Consider the following 7516-nt stretch of genomic DNA (forward strand, 5'->3'; position numbering starts at 1 on the left):
TCATCTCTGTTCTTTCTCATCTGGCTCTAACTAAGTGCTCAGCAAATGTTTGTTGAATGAATGAATAAATGGAAGGATGGATGCATAGATGGACGGACAGAAGGAAAGAAGAATGGGTGGCTAGGTACTGTGTTGTTTCTCCAATTAGGTTTGAATTATGGAAGAGAAGAGGTGAGGGGATATAAGGTAAGATATTATTTTAGATTTTTGTAGGGTCAGTGAAGGACAGTACAGCTTTTATTGCAAGGCACCCAATGTGGAGCCAAGCAAGGAGAACGGGAAGCTCATACTCAAAAAATGTGAACTCCCCAGTAGCTTTCAGGGAAGGATTTCTAAAGGAGTGAAGTTGTAGGGTGTGCAATCAGCTTGTGGACATCCTTCTGACTGGTTGATGTTGAGATAACAGGGTGATGTTTTGGGAATCTCAATCATCTACCTTCTGGTTCCAACTGGCCTGGAGTCTACATGCTGGGGATCACACACAGTTAACTTCTTCCATCTGTAGATTGTATTTTTTTTTTTAATTTCATGGAACAGAAACTGAATTCAAATGAGGCAGGCAGGGATGGGAATTATGGTTCATGTAGCTGTGGGGCCTGCTTCAGGTAGGGCTGGATCAAAATGCTAGAATGACATCCTTGGGGGCTTGGTTTTTTACTCTTTTTCTTTCTTGCCTTTGTTTCCCTCCATGTTGGCTTCACTTGCAGGCAACTTCGGGTTTACGTAGTCTTTGCAGCTCTTGCTCTCAAAAGGAGAAAGACCATCTTGCTCTTGGTTCCTCTCTCCTTCCATTCCTCACCTCCACTCCTCACTTCCATGCTGGGCACCCACACAGGTACACCATGACCCCTTAGAGGTATATGTCATGATGTTTGAAGAAGAGTATGAAAGCCTAAACTCATGGACAATAAACTGAAAAGGATGCTTTAAAAATGTGTTTAGCAATAGGATTCTCTAGTGTCATAAAAGAGATATATTTAATCTCAAGAATCCTTAACTATAACTTCACGTTGTTATCCCCATTTTATTTTGTCTTGGGGGTGGAGGCAATTCGGTTTTATTTATTTATTTTATTTAAATGGAAGTGCTGGGGATTGAACCCAGGACCTCCTGCACCCTAAGCATGCACTCTACCACTGAGCTATACCCTCCCCCTGTTATTCCCATTTTAGAGAAAGAACGTTTTAATGGCAATTGACGCACAGAAAGCCTAACAACTTATTTGCCTAAGTTCTCACAACTGTTAGCTGGCAGAGCTGAGGTGCAAACCTGGGGAGGGCTGTCGGCAGAGCCAGAGTTCCTAACATTGCTGCTCAGCTGCTAAGCTTTCTTCCTCGTCTGCAGCAATGGGAGAAATAACAGTACCTACTTCTAGTGTTGGTGGGAGGATTTTCTGAATTACTACATAGAAAGTGCTTACAGTAGTGCCTAGTATACAGCAAGCGCTTGATAAATGCCAGGAGTTCTTACGCTCTTGAGTGTTTCTGGGCTAGAGACTAGGGAGGGGTGGAGGAGAAGGTAAGAAACCAAGATGTAATTAATCAAATGTTCTAGGTGGTAGGATTCCAGCTCCCTGATGAGACTGCGCTGAGTTGACGAATGTCAGACTTTTCCGTAAGGCTTACTTAAGCACGTGTTTAAGGCAGGTCTGGTGTTTCGGATCTTCCACCCGGAGACCAAGCGTCTGAGAGCCGGCTCCCATAATTGGGGCTGCCTTTTCCAGCCAATGACAACGGAGATGAACCCTGAGGCTGAATGTAATTTTAATTCTGTTATGGAAACTCTTGAGTTTCACGCAATAGAATTCCAAATGTTTTACTTTGTAGTTTAAAAAACAATACCAGAAAATAAACATGTAGGCTTCTTAAGGAAAACTTTAGATGCCAAAAAATAAAAAGTTGAGCATTTGAACTCTGGGCAAGTGATAGGATCTCGAACTGAGATTCCTCCTGTATGCATCATGTATAATTTCCCAGCCCCGAGGAACGTGCCTGGGGGATTTACACCTGTCCTGTCTGGTGACAAACTTGATCCATAGCTTATATAGCCATGCAATCAACACAGCCACCACTAACGCAAGCCTTCACCAAATCCCCCACTTCTCCTTCCACGAGAGAATGTACTTCCAATGTCACTTGCGATATATGCGATAAATTAATTCCTGAGATGGAGACATAGGGGACCCAAGCAATGCAAGGATTACTAAAAACTTTGGGGCATCTTTCTAAGAGGGACACAAGCTGTTAACTGACACTGACACGTATTAGCATAAAGGCCAAAGCAGGTGTCTTGCTTTGCCAACTCAGCACAAAGGAGAGGATCTATGCATTATGATAACAGGGCCATTCATGTTGCTCTCGGCTATAGTTGTGTGTTCACACTTCCATAATAAACCTATTTTCAGGGGCTTATAATTCAACCGTAAAAATCTGCTCCATGCTCAAACTTGGCAGAACAAAATCTCAGACTCCAAGCACAGAATCCCTCCCTGACTTAAAATATTTTTTTTAAAGATGTGTATTGGATGGGGTTTAAAGTTACCAAGTGCCAGAAAATATTAGGGATTTGAACAGCTATTTTTTCTTTCATTGATATCAAGAGACAACTAATCCATTCCTATGTAAAGGAAGCTCCGGGTTTTTTGATCAGTTTTGCCTGAAAGGTTGTCAAGTTGGAAAGAAGTTAAACACCCATCTGAAATGAATTAGAGAGCATTAGACAATAATTAAACTGAAATTAGGGCATCATTTATTCATCAAGTCACCACTAAGAAAAGAATCCAATTCTCGTAGCCACCTTTAAAATATTTAGAGATCTTAAACACCTTTGCAAGTCGGGAGAGACCGATGGGATTGTGTCTGCTCGGAGGGGTTTGCTCATGACAGTGACTGAATTTTCAATGCGGCTGAGCCCTGGGGAGGGGGTCGAGCAGGGAGAGGGTGCTGCTGCGCTCCAGAAGCTGCCTTCCACTTGTGTCGACAAATGGAAGTGATGTCTGATCGCAGGAAGACTCTCCCATCTCCAGAGGATGGCCTTGGTCCAAGTCCCTGCAAAGTCAGCAGCTTGGTGACAAAACCCTCTGTCTTCCTCCTAAGCAGTTACTGCCGCAGGCCCCCGGGGCTCATCCCACTGCAGTGCCCTGAGAAACCAGCTAGAATGTGTCTCAGAGCTGGTTCTCCAAAGGAAGGAAGACTAGGCCATTCATCCATTCAGAGAATTAACTTCCCCACCTTTCTGGACGTCGAGGGCATAAGAGAGAGCCTAATGACAGAAACGAGAGATGCACCCGCCCTGGAGGTGAGGCACGATCAGCTCAAGCAGGAACTCTCCCCAACAGCTGCGGCCGACGTCAGAGGCAGCCCAAGGGGATGTGGCGAGGAGGGTGATCAACATGTCCCAGTCTGCCAGGACTTTCCACCTTTAATGCTGAAGGTCTCAAATCCTGACACTCCTCAGCTGCAAGGAAACTGGGAAGGCTGGCCATCCTAGGGATGGAGGAACCAGACGGAGGTATCTGCTGAAGTGGGAGCAGAGAGCTGGGGCCGTGCTTCAGGACCACAGACACTTCTGAACCGGTTTTCTAATAAGGATGAGCCTGCTTAGGTGCTGGGCTTTTTGTGAGCTGAGGCCAGCCCTGAATTGCTAACGGTGATCCCCCTGGAGGTGAGTGGGGGAGATTTTCCTTCTCTGCCCTCCCATGGTAGCACTCTGCCTCTAACCTAAATGAAGGCCTAATAGATACCATGGATTCGGAAGCAAGTCAGATTTCATCTTACCCACGTGTCTCTGTTGGTCCTGCTCCCATCTCTCCGTGGGGCTCAACCACTTCTCTCCTGGTGCCCCCTAGTCCCCCACCCAAAGGCCTCAAGCTGCCACCATGGCTCACACTGATCCCTACCCCTTCCCCTGGTCTACACACTCATCTTTTAGCTCAGTCACCTCCTCCTTGCAGCCTTCCTGACTTGACACCTGGAGCTTGTTAGAAAGGCAGACTCTCAGGCCCCACCCCAGGCCCACTGAGGCCAAATCTGCATTTCAATACATGCCCAGGTGATGCGTGCTCACATAAAATTTGAGAAACACTTGTCCACCAGGGCTCTCAAGCACTGACCTAGCCCCTGGGTGATTCCGGTCACCTAGGGAGCTTTAAAAATGCAGATGCCTGAGTCTCATCCCAGGTAGAGGCAGCCAGTAAATAGGAATGATTTTAAAGCTCCCCCAGGTGATTCTGTCATGCAGTCAAGTTGGAGAAGCACTGGTCTGGCCCATCATGTCCATAAAGGGGCCTTCTAGCTTCTGCTTGAATCGTGCAAAGGGCAACCTCACGGCCCTTGTGGACATCCTCGTCCATCTCCCTCCAATAGCACAAAGGTCTTCCTCGGAGGTAATCTGACAGCCAGGGTCCCCCACCCGACTTCTTGGCCACTTGCGCTGGTCCCCGTCATGGTAGACCCTGTTGCTTGCGAAGGGATAAATGCATAGCACACAGGCGTGGGCCTCTAGTGTATTTCACCTTCACGCGATGTGCCCTGGAAGTGTCATATGGTATGAGATTCACATAGTCTCTCTAGCTGGAGTTACTATTCTTGTCTAGCAAACCGTATTTCTAACTCCTAGATATCTGGAATGACCCTGGCTTATAGGAATTGACTAGAATAATGGTGGGGGAGGCATTTTTATCTATGGTTTTAAATTTAGGGCTGTTGATGGTTTCTTTACTTTCAAAAATACCATTTAAAGTCAGTGGATTTCCTAAGAGAATCTTTAAATATTTTTGTGAAGAACTTTAAATCTTCTCATTATGTCACTTTGCCTCCCTGGTGTCATTAATCATTAATATGATTATAGCTTTATGACTTATCTGGAAACTGACTCAAAGAAAAGCTTACATGCTGGAAAATATATTCAGTGAGTTTTCAGTTGGAAGTGAAGGGCGGTAAAAATAGCTCACTCTCACTGTCTCTCTTTTTCTGATTCTTTCTTTGTTTCCTTCCTCGCATAGTGGTTTGCAGGCTGTTTTTCCACCCTACGTGTCCCTTCGAGGGCTGAGTTGCCCACTCTGCCCATTGTGTGAACGTAGAAAGAGAAGACTGTCCCTTCTGCTGAGCCGAGGAAGTCCCCTCAGATGATTAACAGATGAACGCTAGAAAGTGTAGCATTTCAAAGCTGCCACAGCGTGGTGGAATATTTTACATTCGGTAGATTCATCTGTTTAACAGCCATTGTTCGCCTGGTGTGCGCCCCTCCAGGACATGTGCTTTTGGTTTGGTTTTTATTGGTTTTGTTCTTTATTTCCACTCTTTCTTTGACACAGGCACATAGGAAATCATGACTGAAATCATATTCATAAAGCGGTGTGTGGTGTGAATTGAAACAACTCTTCTCTTTCTTCTAGGGAAGAGATGAGCCTAAAAACAGTTTGAGGCGATTGATCATCTCCCTGCTGGTGTTGCTTTTGATAAACGTGGAGGAGACGGTCGGGAGGAGAGTCCTGATTAAAGACCATCTTCCACTATGCTCCACGAGGCTCAGAAAGGTGTCAGGAAGTTTAAACCGTGATCATATCCGTGCGACCGCCGTAAGGACCAAGTTGCTAGATTTTTACTTAGTCGTATGTCCAAGGGAAACCTTCTCCATTTCCTCCCCACTCTCAGCAATGTTGTAGGTCATGTGGAAACCTGAGTCCTTAAACATATTTGTTTGTGCCAAGGCAGGCATTTGTTTTGATGACTTCCACAGAAATGTCCAGGCTCCTGATCCTCAGGTCCGTGTACATGACCTCACAAATACAGCAAGCAGAGGAAAGCTGGGGATTCTACTGGGAACAAGCATGTTACAGAGAACGTGGTCAGAGAGATCCCTGATTATAGTAGGAGGAATTAAAGAAAAAGAATATCCAAAATATGGGTGTGTGTGAAGGGGTGGGGGATGTTAAGCATCGATAAGAAGCATTGGCTCTTTTTAATTTCCATGAGTACTGATGACATTCACTCAACTAAAAGAATGTCCTATATTGACTGACTCATTTGCCAGAAACAAGTTCACCTGTGCTGACCCTCAACCTGCATTCCACACACCCCCTCACACACACACATACACACACACTGTATATCTTGTTGTTGTTCTTGTACTTTGCTGCTCATCAGATTGCCTGTAAACTTCCCTTTGCCCATTTTTCATGACCACATCTACCTGGCATGTGGGCTTGGGTGCAGGTGCTACAGATTCTAAAGGCAGAGAGCCTGGAGGGCAGGGTGGGCACAGGGAGAGGGGATCTGGGGGCAGAGGCATTCTGAAGGAAGGTCTGAGGACTTTTATAAAATAAAATACAAGGCTTTATTCCCCTCTCTTTATGTTGCTAGGTATTTAAAGTGTCTCCCCCATCTTGGTACCACCCCCCACCAAACAGGCAGAGATCCCGCTGAGTTATAACACAAACAGAAAACTGCACAAATCCTAAGTGTACAGGGATGGTGTTTCACACAGGGGTCCATCCATCCACACGGCGGTCACTCAGATTATGAAATAGAGCATTTTCAGCCCCCAAATTGTTCCTTCATGCCTCTTCCTAGTCAAATTCCCACCCAGAAGCAAAAGACAGTTGTGACATCTATCACGATTAGCTACCACTATAAATTGGCTTTAAAAGGACAGGGCAAGATTATACTGTACAGCACAGGGGAATATATACAGGTAGCTCACAGCAAAATAGAATGCGACAATGAATATATGTATGTTCATGTATAACTGAAAACTTGTGCTCTACACTGGAAATTGACACAACATTAAAAAAATGTTTAAAAAAAAAAGGACAGGACATTAAATATCCTAGAGAGTGGCAAACAAAATAAATGAATTAATAATGGTGAGCAAATGGAAGCCATTTATTGACCATTCACTATGTGCAGGCACTGAGCCAAGGACTTTATTTTAACATTGTAATTTATCTTCATATCAGAATTATGAGGATGGTATTATCCCCATTTAACAGATGAGGAAATTTCAGCTCAATTATGTAATTTACCCAAGGTCATACAAATAGTAGGAGATAGAACCAAGATTTGAACATTGGTTTATTTCTCCAAAGCATTAGCCCAAAACTACCATGCTGTATCATTAAGAAGGATCAGACTGGCTGGAGTTCACATGGGTATAGAATAATATTCTATCAAGCCACAGGCCTGGAATATTAAATATTATTTTAAAATTCTAGTCTAGATATGAATTAGGTTGAACCATATGAAATTACTAATATATGAATTTTTTGACCTGTAAAATGGTTGTTTCATATGCTTTAACCTCATCCCTTAATGAACAAGAAATTTCATCAAAATATATAACTAGTCACAATGAACTAAAATGCTTGATTAACTTGAATTATTGCTATTCATTCACTTATTTAATCATTTAATAAATATCTATTTGACCCCTTCTTATGTCAAGCACTGTGAGAGGTACTAGGAATATAGAAGTAAATAAAGCAGTTTATAATCTTGTGTATCCACTTTTAATAGAT

The 7516-nt window shown here is 43.9% G+C and overlaps 1 non-coding gene across 1 annotated transcript; it reads right to left on the minus strand.

Annotated features, from left to right (window-relative positions):
• Nucleotides 1-1079: 1079 nt before the first annotated feature.
• On the minus strand, nucleotides 1080-1152 carry TRNAP-AGG (transfer RNA proline (anticodon AGG)). The gene has a single exon. It is a non-coding gene; the product is annotated as a tRNA-Pro (tRNA).
• Nucleotides 1153-7516: the final 6364 nt, after the last annotated feature.

Source organism: Camelus bactrianus, chromosome 11 (genome assembly GCF_048773025.1).
Source record: "Camelus bactrianus isolate YW-2024 breed Bactrian camel chromosome 11, ASM4877302v1, whole genome shotgun sequence".
Taxonomy (NCBI): Eukaryota; Metazoa; Chordata; class Mammalia; order Artiodactyla; family Camelidae; genus Camelus; species Camelus bactrianus.